A 13,267-nucleotide genomic window follows, 5' to 3' on the forward strand; every position below is an offset into this window, starting at 1 on the left:
CGGAGAAAATTATTGAAACAAACACCACGCTCGAATGGGTTTGATAAATTTACTATCGATGTGAACTCTTTCTGTAAGATATAGCATAACTTGAACATATTTTGAACGGGAAAATAAACAAGGCATAATTGCCTTTAAATACCTTTTATTTGGTTGAAAATAATAGAGCTATTTGAATTTTTTCAGATTATTTCTTGATGTTTCTTCCATGTAAAGATATCTGTGATAAATATACGTCCACGAATTTGTATAAAAGTAACTACAGCTATACTCGTAGGTACTTAGTAAACTTATATCTTTTAATCCGACTTACTTATCGAAGTTAAGCTAAGTAGAGTTTAGGAAGAAATAAAGTACAATCTATAAGTAGGTACAGGAACATCAAACTCGAATAAAAACGCTTTTCGGTTCATTATCAACCATTCTCGATCACAATACATAGAAATTGACCTTGTTCTATATTCTTCAATAGGTAATCACATGTGATTCATATTTCATTCGTTATTCACAAAAGCACAATGCAAATCTGCACATGCATGCCTCTGACAGGTCACGACAAGGAAATTTAGACAAAATACCAGTATACGGACATGTTTTAAAAAGAACGCCGATGTTTTTATGGGGTCAACATGATACACTGACTGTGAACTACTTGCACGATTATTTTACTTAGTTCCCAGTAAAATGTAGCGTCTAAAAAGACGTTATTTGCCAAAGCGAATCGAGAGGTCAGACAGATTTATTTTTTGTTTATAAATCTAATTTTAGTTATTAATCTACCTTTAGTTGTATTACGTGACAGTTACAGAATGGTTTGTGTAACATTGTGTCAGCTTTAGCATTACCAGTAAATTTTTTACTACTTAGGTTTTTTCTCCAATCCTAGAACGAACGGTTTAATAAATTGTATCCATCTATTGCTACAATTTCCATTGTTGAGTTGGGCAAAGTCGTGAAGCGGTGTTCTCGGTAACGGTTCAACTTTGACACACAAAAATGAAAAGTTCACATCGAAACACCCAGCTATTGAATACTGAGGTCAGAAGATAAGGTGCTACGTGAGAATTATTCTCGTAATGACTTAACAGATCCGCTAAAAATATGATTTTAGCGAAAATACCATGTATTTTCTAAGTTATGGCAACTTAAACGCCTTTGTTCGCTGTGCTTTGTGGTTTATAATAGTAATCTTTTATATCAGTTTGTTTTTTCTAAGCACGTCTGATTCAACGAACTACGAGCTACTCACTAGACGAAGTCACTCTAAGAATAAGTTCGCTAGTAATCTTGATTACTGAAAAAGGTCAGTCGTCCGACATACATCAGGCCATCGTCTTTTGTCCAGTAATGGCATGCATTTTGTCAAGGCCCTGAATGCCGCCCGAAGGGTATAGATTCGCGGCGAAGATATTATTGGCGGTGGTAGATAACCATAATTTGCTGTCGCACAATTTTATCGCGATCTTGACGAATGTGTTTCGAGCGAGATCGCTCGCGCTGCGCTGTTGTAAAATTATCACATGACAAATTGCGCTACGTCGATTTGCTACGAATTTATCGTAGCGTATTAACAGCTCGGCAGTTCTCTATAAATGTGTAGATAATCAATATCAATCTCTATCTTACGTAAAAGCTCCTTTAAAATGCAAGCACTTACTTATTACCGTTAATTGTTAAGCGCCGTATAAAGCCACACTTTATATTTTCAATAGATTTAATTAAATATTTTCTAAACTGTTATTCCTGCAGCTTTACTGGTACTTATATCAACATCGCGCAGTGGCACCTCACTCCAGGCACTAAAACTACATGGGACTTACCTTACCCAGCCGGAGATAACCTGTAACCTTGACTTGCGGGCGCGTGAAAAGCTTCCATTTGTCACGCAACACCGACGAGACACGGTGACGTGTGGATACGAACTAGAGTGCAAGACAGAGGGCGCGTGCGCGGTCAACGACACCGCAAGTTCACGAGACGCGATGCGCGAGCGCTGCGGCTGCTGAGACATGCAAAACAAACTATTGACTTGACTGATAAGGCGTATCTAGGTATACAGGGTCATTTTGAAATTAATATCCAATTTTTTTAATAAGCTCTATAGAACAATTTAACAATATTACATTATCTTAATTATTTTTAATCGTGGTATTTTTCGCAAAAAAACTGTTAAAAAATATTGAAAATGTAATTCGCGCTAATATTAAGTTTTAAAGGTTAAGACTTATATTTGCGCACCATTGTCTATTAAGCTTTGCAGTTACTTGTGGGTACGTATTTTTCCATGAACGAAGTAATTTATCCACGTGTGCCAATTTTCCAACCGCATGCAGCGGATAAAAATAAATGTTTTCTTTACGTAAATCGATTAAGTTACTGATTCTGAGTCGCTCCTAAAAATTTGGATACTGATTGCAAATTCACCCTGTATAGGCTATAAAATTGCATCGCAAAACAATGTATTATAATTGTTTTTCTTTACTTTTGCACATCCAAACGAGATATTCATTAGCAGTGGGAAATTATATTTATTTTTGAGCTTGAAAAAATATTAATTTTCGCAACACGCAATCTAGACGCCAGCGCAATGAACTGTGCATGCTTGTGAGTAACATTAATTTGAAAAAAAAACTTTTATAATTCTAAATGTTTCTTTTTATTTTGCCGTCAAATTCATAAGTAGTACAAGCATGATCGTCGTGATATTACGTGTAAAAGTTTCTTAGCTTTTTACACAATAGCTTTGCTATGCGCAATGTAAACAGAATCTATGAAACGCTAAAATCGAATGTCATTCATTACTTATGCATTGTTCAGGCACCTAATTAAAGACAATATAATTAGGTAGTTGATATTTTTTCAAATTTGAAAGAAAACTGAAGCTGCGGGCTTAAAATTAACTTTAATTAAAAAATTTACCCACGCATATTTGAAATAAGTCCATATTTTATCATTTCATTAAAAGCATGAAAGATTAGCGGATTTCTTATACGTATAATATTAAGGTGTGAATTTTAGCACCTAATGTCTAATCCACAAATAAGTAAAACTAGCACAGTAAGAATGTTGTTAATTAAGGATTGTCCTAATTGATTAAATCCTGTAATAATAGTAATTTACGACTTCGCCAAATTTATTGTCATATTTTTTTTTAAATTAAGTGACGATTTTTACAATTCTTGCACGAGTCAAATATGCAAAGCCACACAATGCCTTAAAACTATCTTTGTGGCCCGTAAATTCGTTTATATTATGCTGATATTAATGTCTGTAAGCACTCTTTACCAGTCAACAATCTAGCATAAAAATATTATTGCATAATATATTTAAATTACCCCTTTTACTCTTACTATGAAACAGAAACAACACGCGTTGTTTATTATTGTTTACAGTAATTATTTTAACCGTAAACATTGCCTATAGCTGTAATTATGCACTATAATTTTAATTTATGTTTAGAACATATTTTAATTACTTATTAAATGCAATATTCAGTGCGTTTTAATGAATCGTTTAAATAATTTCGAATTGCTTCGGCCATAAAGTTCACAAGCGGCGGCCATTGCAAAATATTCTAAACATTACAGTTAAAGACTTCATAATGTAAGCTCGAAGTGTTCACACACGAGCTTCCGGTATAATTGCAATGAGATTCGACAATAATGTAAAACCAGTCTTATTGTAATTCGAGTAAGGTTGAGAACTTGCTCAGAGGTAGATACGGCGAATACTTGTGCGTACAGCTCCTGGGAATTTAGTTATAATTGGCAAACAATGCATGGGTTACCTTATGCCGCCATGCATCTTTCATGGTAAAGTGACAATCAATTGCTTCTGTCACTTCTATGAACTTGAACAATAATAGGTAACAGATAACTTCCGCACCTTGAGATTATTCTAGAATCATCTTCCGTCATTTTTTCTAACTAAACTCCGTGAATCTATTAGGTACCTTATCATTCACACCTAAACCATTTAACCCATTTTGATATGTTTTGGTACAGATGTAGATCGAACCTTGGAAGAGGACATTCTCAAAAAATAAACTTAAAGAGGGTAAAATAGGAGACGAGATTATTTATGGGGAGTCAAGCATGTTGTATGGTAGCCATAAATAAAAATCAAATGAAAAAAACTAAACAATCAATAAAAGCTTATTATTGTGCTTTTGGTTATGCTTTTTGCGTTAGATCGAATTCGACGTAGGTGAAGGTACAGACGAAAACTTCCTTCTGCGACAATTTCATCGAAGACTTGAATTTAAAATCACCTTGTCTATTCAAGTTAAACATTAAACATTCATCAACTACAAGTCATTGATCTCTCTACGCAAGATAGGCGCCATATTATTATAATTAATTCTTGTTCTGAATGAACCAGGAAATTTATTAATTATCCGAGAAATTTAGATGCCGTTAAGTAATTAAAGACTAAACGCAGTTTATCTTAAACTTGTAGCACTGTTAAGTCATGAGCAGGTCGGATACCAGAGGGCGTTATTTTATAACCAATAACTATGATTAAAATCATAAAAACTACGCGGGACCACTTTACATGTCTCTATTGACACATGTAGATCGTTATCTTTATGAAATGTAGTTCGTTATACATTTCCCATTAAAATAATGTGTCCAAACAGCTAATACTGGCAGAAACATTTGGGAACAGTTACCAACAGGTTTGGCGGCTTACTAAAGATTTAATATCTCATTTGTTCAAATCCGCAGCAAAACATCAGGTTTAACTGGACGTAGGAAATTCCGCGAATTCGCACTTTATAGAGATAGATTGATGTCTTTTTCTTTTTATTATGCTTAATCAAAACCATAAAATCAAACATCTAACTCAGAATAGGGATCTATGATTTGTATTTTTATCCTAACTTTCTTAAATACGGCGTATTCTTGAACTATTAATTCAATTTCCGACAGTTGCCATGCAAAAACGAAACGAGCTTTTAGTCTCTAGTTTAGTAGTTTGGTAGAGTCCTCTGTTTGTAGACCAAAACAATAAATACGAATATGCGGGTATGGTTAGCAGACGCGTTAAATGTGGTTTTGTAATGGGCTGAGAACTCGTTTACTTCTTCAGGTCAGGTGTTTACGAGTTTTTAAACTATTGCCATAGAGCAGCATTCGCCCTACTATTCTACGAATAAGACGAGTAAGTGTCTTATTCCAGATGGGTAAACGGAGTGAGGGTAGTATTTATTTATTATTGGTTTTTGGGCCTTCATTTGCGCCAGCTTGACCAGGTTTGATCTATTGTGGCAGCCCTTGTGTTTAGAGTTCACTGCTTAGTCCCGTTGAGTCTATAAATTTCCAGATTCTTTGGAGCGTGATATCTGCTATCTCATCCGGGTGCATGATGTGTCGCCCGAGATGGATACTTCTTTTGCTCATAAGCGGGCCGCATGAGGAAAGAACATGCATGGCCGTTGAGGGTAGTAACAATTTTGTCAATAACCTGGTGCAGAACTTGTAAACTACATAATACACTTCTTCTTCTCAGTCGTTATTGACAGAGTGGTCGTGGTCGCCAGGAGTGTGCATTTTTGGGGGCGGATATTGCTTGCCTTTCGATGTCTCGCGATCTTTACTAAAAAGCAATATAATTAAACTTTATGGATATCTTGTAAGTTGAAATAACAATAGAAAAATGTAATTAAAACATATTTGATGCAAAATTCAATTTCACATACTTTTAAGAGAGCATTCATTTAATTGTAAACGCTATAGATGTTCCTAGGAAACCGAAGCTTGTGGTTGCGGTTCATAACTATTAACTATTCATTCCTACATCCGTGTCTTAGCAAGAACATGACTCGACATTTCCCACTTACAACCCGAAGAAATGTACATTGTACAATCGACAGCGCATTAGACTCTACATTTTTAATGCAAAATAACTCCTTTTACAACCACATAAGTTGCTACAATCTTGTTTTAGATTGACGTTCTCGACTGTACATCTAAGCTTACAAATGTCAATAGCAAAAGAAAAGATGAATGTAATGTCTATCTTCGCTTTATTGCCTTGATCGTTCGTCGGAACTGTTAACACGTTTGCATTCACTGCGTACGCGCCGGCAAAACGGACTGCATAACAATATTTTGTTTGCCGTAAAAGATTTGTTTATTACCCGCTTACTGGATTCTAGTCGTGTCTAATACGTGAATGACGGTACCCATGAAACTTTCTCAAGGTGTGAATATACAGTTACCTTTTTGTTGAGTTCAATGTCGTGGCTATACTTAATAATGTCACATTAAAACGTGTCTTAGGATACTGCTCTAAAATTAATCTATGCAATTTGTCATGTTCTTCTAAATGTCGCTTAGACCAGTAATTAGGATTTGTTTTAGTCGGCTAATTGGTTTTTAAATAAAGTACACGGTGACCTACTAATTAGTAATTAATGTTCACTCTTTGCAGGAGGCGATAGACCTAAAAAAACATTAAAACTTTTTTTTACTGTTATGAAAATGCTAATCAGGTAGACCCAATTGCTCTAATTTTAGTAACACTTCTGAGCTTCTTCTATCCAACAGCGGGTAAGCTACTGTTTGATTGTGTCTTTGATTATTAAATACTTAAATAGTATCTCAAAATAAATCTTTAATCTTTATACATCTCGCACAACGCAGCACAACACCTGTCATTTGTGGCGCCACGTTTATCCGTAAGGCTATCACCACTTTATTTTTCATTTTTATCCTTTTCATTACAGGCATTTTTTACTTAACCTTTATAATAATGCTAGTCGCAAAGCTCTTTACTCATGTGTATCTGTAAGTGAGATGACTTTACCCTGGTAGAGTCCAACGAATACTTATAAATACGGTACACAAAAATTGTATTGCTTAGGCTGAGACCTGAGTTGCACCATCTTACTTTAACATTGACAAACGTCAAGTCTGTCAAACTCCAAAAAAAATCCAATATCGTTATAGTTACGGTTAAAGTGAGGTAGTGCAACTCAGCCTGAATAATTATATGAAAATATCTCCCTAAGTACCTACCGATCGTTATCACCAAGAGAACAATTTGCATAGTGACAAAATCGGACATGCATTACATTTACTGTGTTATGTAATAAAACCAAACATACCAGCTTCACAGTCCCACAGCCCATATAATATGAACATTAATTATTTTTAATTACTTTTTATTTTTATTTTTTACAGTGAATCCCATAAGACGATAAACGGATTCTATTTAATCATTCTATGGGACAGATTTTAATCACCGTGTAATAACATGCTCGATAAAACTAAATCGCACCGTACAAGATCTCTATTTCAAAATACACCCATTACCTTATGTTACGCTCTCATGCATACGTTAATAGGAAAATTCACATTTCATTTGTGAAGATAACATCAGTGTAGGGTAATTACAACATAATCATTCCGTGTTGTGTCATCACGGCATGACTTAATGATGCGTTTTCGCGTTGAATGCAACACCAAAGATAAATTACTTACCTATGCCGCGGTTCGTTACTCCCAAGATCAATTTGCGTTATCTTGATAAATATCTTGATACTTGACACTGCGACAACCATAAATCTATTATAGGAAGATTAGATATTAAAGATTTTAGTAGTAACTTCACTTAACATCAGGTGCGATTGCGGTCAAATAACTGCCTTGTCTTGCATTAAAAAAAAACTCCATTAATTGTAGATTTATTATGAAATATTTTATATTATTCATTATGAAAATCTTAGATATTCACAATGGATCTTAGATCTAAGTACATGATAGTAGATGTTGAAATTATACCAGACTATAATAAATAATTTATTTGTAGTTAATTTTACTAAATTAATTTACGTTATTGTGACTGTCTTTTCTTTGACACGCTCTACAGTCTAAATAGTTTGACGGGTTTTATCGGCAAGATTTATTGGTTAAATATTGACATCAGCGAATAATTAATTAAATTAGCCGAATAAAAATAAAATAAAATAAAATAGAACATTCTAAATATTAATATGACATTACTGTCATCATAAATATTTTGCACGGGAGCATTAAAATAGCTAAATATCGTCTGTAAAAAACTTTTTAACTAAATATGTCATTTTATTGGATGATATGTAATGAATTCAGATGAAATTACTCGATTCATAATATTTGCAATCGAATGCTTGTAGCAAATGTTACACTTGATCGTTGATGACAAGGTTTTGATGCCTCCTACAATAAATTTTAATTAACTTTTTACGATCATAAACTAGAGGAAATAATTGTATAGACATTCGAACAGTCGTAAACCAATGTTGACGACACTTCATAAAAAGCCGGTTTTTTTTTACAATATTTTATTACATCGTTACTCATTCGCCCGTATTTAATTCACAAACATTACTATGAGGTCTCAAAGTGCGCGTGGACGCACAGATCACAGAGCTCTATTCAACGCTGTGCGTTCGATTTGTTGCTTCACTTAAACAAGCATCATTTGTGAATACGGGCAGTAACACCATCGCAAGTTATGAGACTACCTATTATGAATTTGACCTTACATAGAAACTATTTTCGTCGCAGTGATCGATGCAACATATCGATCGAGTTGCAGTCGGTCAACTATCGCTCATTAGATCTAGATCTTTTGTAGAGCCATTTCAGAAAATTTTCCAAATTAAAGCCTGTAACGATCTAACCAACCGTCACCGTCACAAACCAAACAGACTTTCAACAATAGTAAAAGTAACTTGAATTGCTGGAAGTTTTCTAAATAATAACACAAAAGTGAAAATAACAATAGAGTTGTTCACTTTTTGAAAAGCGTCGGGCACAATGATATTTAGTGATGGCGCGTTAAAGTGTGATCAGATACAAATCAAACACCATTATTGTCAGGAATGAAAGTTATCTTTCACCTCCTTCTAATCGTGACAGTCTCATCATGTTCTCATAAACTCACAAATCACAGGTTGACGTAACTTTTTTGCATGATCAAGCATAACTGGTAAATTATCGAAATCATTTCTTACCACTCTTACTTTCCTGCTACCGTTTATGGTAGAATAAATTAGTGCCTATTTTCGTTTCTGGCAACTCGAACTACACTGATGTCACTTTCGTTACGATGGTAGAGCGGTTTAAGTAAATCATTATTATTTAACTCTAGTTTATTGTAAGATACTTGCCTCTTTGCTCTAAGTATAGGGTTTTATTTATTAAAATAGGTATGTTACTTAATAACTTCCTGTGTTCGAGCATGTGTCATATAGTTAATATTTTATTTCCATTCAAGTTTATGATTATTTCGCTACGTTTTCAAGTTAAATAAATAACAAAAGAAATGATGTATAGGCCTTTATCGAAACCAATGAATGTTAAGTTGTCTAGATACTTGTTGTTAGTAAATTAAATATTAATCATCGAATGGAAGTTCCTATTACACAGTATTAAGTAAGTAATTGATGTAAGAAATAATTTCGTATAAACGCGTTTTCTATTCTTAATGAACCTAAGCACTTGTATTAGATAACTATCATCTATTCGTATGACAATAAATTATTAGGAGCAATAACAACTATTATTTATAATTACATGGTAGTTGTAATTAATGATGAACTTATTGTTATTTCTATACGATTTTACGTATAGTTCTTGGTATGAGTAGTGTCTTTGAATGAGTTGGATGTAGTAATTTCGTTTAAAACAGTTCATTTAGTTTAGTTTTTGTTTCGGTTGCTTCTATGCATATTATCGAATGCACAAAATGTTTTGAAGGCAAGTTTACTTAAGTAATAAGCTTATTAATATGTGTTACAATCTTCAAGTCTTTGAAAGGTTTAGACTCTGTAGACAATGGCTCTACATTGTCTACAGACTGTGATCCTCTATGACTCTCTGAGACTGAACTCTGCTTCTATTTCGAGAAATCATGATCGTTTAGTTACATCTTTAAAAAAAATACATAAATAAAAACACAAAACTGATCATCTCTAGACAAAACAATACTCTAGCTAAGATCCTAGCAACTGTCTTTCTTTATTAGATCTCTTTCAATATAGACAGCATCGGGAAATGACAGTCTTTGTAATTAAGAGGTAACAGACAAAAGTAGAAGTCCCGATGAAACTTCATCGAATTGAAATCGATTACAAACGGTTACATTGTATAAACGCATTACCTATCTCACTGCTGTTCTAAGACTAAGGCTGGGTTGCACCATCTTACTTTAACTTTAATAAACGTCAAAAATCTGTCAAACTCCATACATAAAACACCGGTTATGGTCAAAGTTACGGTCAAAGTTAGGTGGTGCAACTCAGCCTAAATTACGTTGTAACAAGTTGCACGATGCCCACAACTAAAAGCGGTTAGTGATTTACCAGTAAATTGATGGAAGCCTTCGTGCTCTGGTCATTTCTAGCCTATTCCATTCCTACACTCGATTTCGTCGGATAATTGTTAACATTAGTTACAATCGAAACAACCGCAATCCTCATGCTGGTACGGTTACCGGCCTTTTTTGCTATCGTTATTCGGACAATTGATCCCAAACAAGAAAGTGCTTTGGCTAAATTTGGCTGTCTACCAATTGGGTCAACATACATAAAAACATAATGCATCCGTTATTTAGGAATTAAAATGTGTAATGAGATAAATTATTTTGGAATTATCTAAATTCTAATGCCATAAGTCTATTAGAGTCCAATGTTTACTTTTTAACTGCAACTTTTGTTTTATCAATCAGATTTCACATTCTCAGTATTGTTACTGTATTTTTTTAATTAACCTACTAATAAAACTAATCAAAAAGACGTAACTAGTCAATACAAGTTTCAATTTGATTTCGAATAATTAATGATATTTTACAGTTGAATTTTAGTTCATCAGTTGTATGCTCGAGTAAATTAAATTAAATATTTATAAATATTTTTGCTGTAGAAATTATGAGCTAAACATCTGATCGATGAAATTTATTGCAAAATAAAACTGAAAACTTGTGTTCAGCATGAATAGTTGGCTTTACACGATAATGAATGTAAATATAATAAACTGTTTAAATACAAGAGCGTCTAAACTAAATTTTCCAAAGCGGAATGTTCCTGAATATGAATTATAAACGTACATTGTTAGGCGCCCTTCTTCCTTCCGTATAATTCCAGTTTCCGGAACCTTAAATAAGTTATGCACTGTAATAGGCCTGTTCCACATAACTTTCATTTACATAGCTCGATCGATAAAGGACTGTAATAACTAACCTCGGGACGAGTAATTTAATAGTTTCACTCTGGAATAATAACGCAGTATAATTTTTAAAGTTATTAGGTAGGTACTTAGAGCTAAGGGTGTTTTTGTAGAGTTCAGTCTAATTCTTGGGGCAAACTAACCATTTAATCTCATTTTTTATTTATCGCCAAACGTGAGACTAAGGTCATATAAATCATGCTGCCTATTTCTTCATTGTCGCTGCTCGTACGTAATTATTACAGAAAATATGGAGTACTTTATCTCTCTACTCATTTTGATATTAGTATAAATAAAGGACAACATATTATTATTGTTTTTAGACAATAAGCCGTCGAAATAGAGCGCAGATTTTCATAGAAAAGTGAAAACATATTTGCAAATTGAATGTTGCTTTTATAGTAAAAGTCTAATAACTGATAGCATAATTAATCTTGATCGCATTCCTAATTCCTGAAATCAAGATGGTGACCCTACGATCACGTAATTAGCAACAATTTAGCTATCAGCAACGCTGTGTAAAGATGTGATTGATCGCTAAATAAACTGCTCAAAATATAATTTCGGCTATTTTCACTTGATCCAGCAACATGACACTTATCATTCGCATGATGAACGAGCGGCGTAGGCCAAGCGGACATCCTCATATAAGCGAAGACAACGTTATAGCAAGGAATGTCATAGCAATTTGCAACTATGACCTAATACACAAGTAGTCTAAACTAGATGCAACACTAAACGGCTCCGCTTTAATTTCCAGTAAACAGTTCAGTCGTTTTAGAATATTGTTTATGGAATAAACTTTTACCCGCAACTTTGTCTGCGTAGATTTCGATTATGTGCATTGTGCAAGCCTCATTAGTACTTTATCAACAGACTTTAGTAGGTAGTTTTTATTTTTAAGATGTAATTAATAAACATAGAATTCCATCCTTAACTACGACAACTACGACAAGTAGGTACTGGGTAACTACATGGGTAGTACTAGTTATTTGAAGTGATCAAGAAAATATTAGATAGGTAGGTACTTTATGCCCAGCCTTCCGCATACTTCGCATAAATTCCTACACGGCAGTTAGGCTGTAATATGGTCAAACTATACCAGACTTTATAACAGTACAAATTACGCCGTAAAGTTACAAGTTTCTAATTTATTATTCAGGAGGATCTACCCTAGCCCTTATCCCTAGCGGTTTAATATAGTTAATTCAGTACCTTGTTGGATAACCAAGGTCGACATGTGGCTGAGCAAGAATGTTGCAGGTTTTAAAAATCCAGCGTAAAATACAAAAATAGCACAAACCTCGAAACTCGCAGTAACTACAAGGGATATAAGTTTCGCGTTCAACATGATTAATATCAAGCAATTTTGCCTGCCATTTGCAAATCGTCGTGAGGGTACAGTCCCTTGGCATGCAAATTCTTCGTAAATGTTTGCGTTCGTAGATGAGACGTCGTTAGGCTTATCAGTAACATAAAAGAAAGGAACATTTGCATGTCAGACCGACGCATAAAATAAAAAGGACACGCACGGCTTTTGCTTTAGCCGTTCCGTGAAATATTTTGTAAGTAAGCAATACCATGTTGTGCCTACTTCTATTGTAACTTTTTGTACTTCGTTGTAGCTATGATTTGTATCGGTATATCACGCAATCTTATAGATATAGGCGCTGGTAGAGCAAACATAACACCTTAATGTAGAGCCAGTCTTTGACTTTTGCATTTTAGCCAGATAATGATTTGGCGATCTTCTCTTCTATCGCGTTATAATTACTGAGGTCAAGCATTATAGTTACCGTAGACGTCAGATAAGGCTTTAACTTAGGTACTCATCAAAGCACCATGGAATTTACACCTAGTTTTTCAGGCAATTACTTTTATCTAAACTTTTATTATATGTATATTTTTTTTTTTTATCTCCAGCCGAAATTACCGGAGTTTGGTTTTTGCAAGGTAATGGTATTTTAAATATGCAGACAAATGAATGTACATATTTAGAGAGTGCTGGTAGCTTCTCGCCAATGTATACGAGCGAACTTGTAGGCTCCATA

The 13,267-nt window shown here is 34.1% G+C and overlaps 1 protein-coding gene across 2 annotated transcripts in view; it reads left to right on the forward strand.

The window, feature by feature from the left end:
- The window catches only part of LOC135071732 (uncharacterized), a 50,152-nt gene that overhangs the window by 14,506 nt on the left and 22,379 nt on the right, over positions 1-13,267 (forward strand). The window lies entirely within an intron of this gene.

Source organism: Ostrinia nubilalis, chromosome 5, assembly GCF_963855985.1.
Source record: "Ostrinia nubilalis chromosome 5, ilOstNubi1.1, whole genome shotgun sequence".
Classification (NCBI taxonomy): Eukaryota; Metazoa; Arthropoda; class Insecta; order Lepidoptera; family Crambidae; genus Ostrinia; species Ostrinia nubilalis.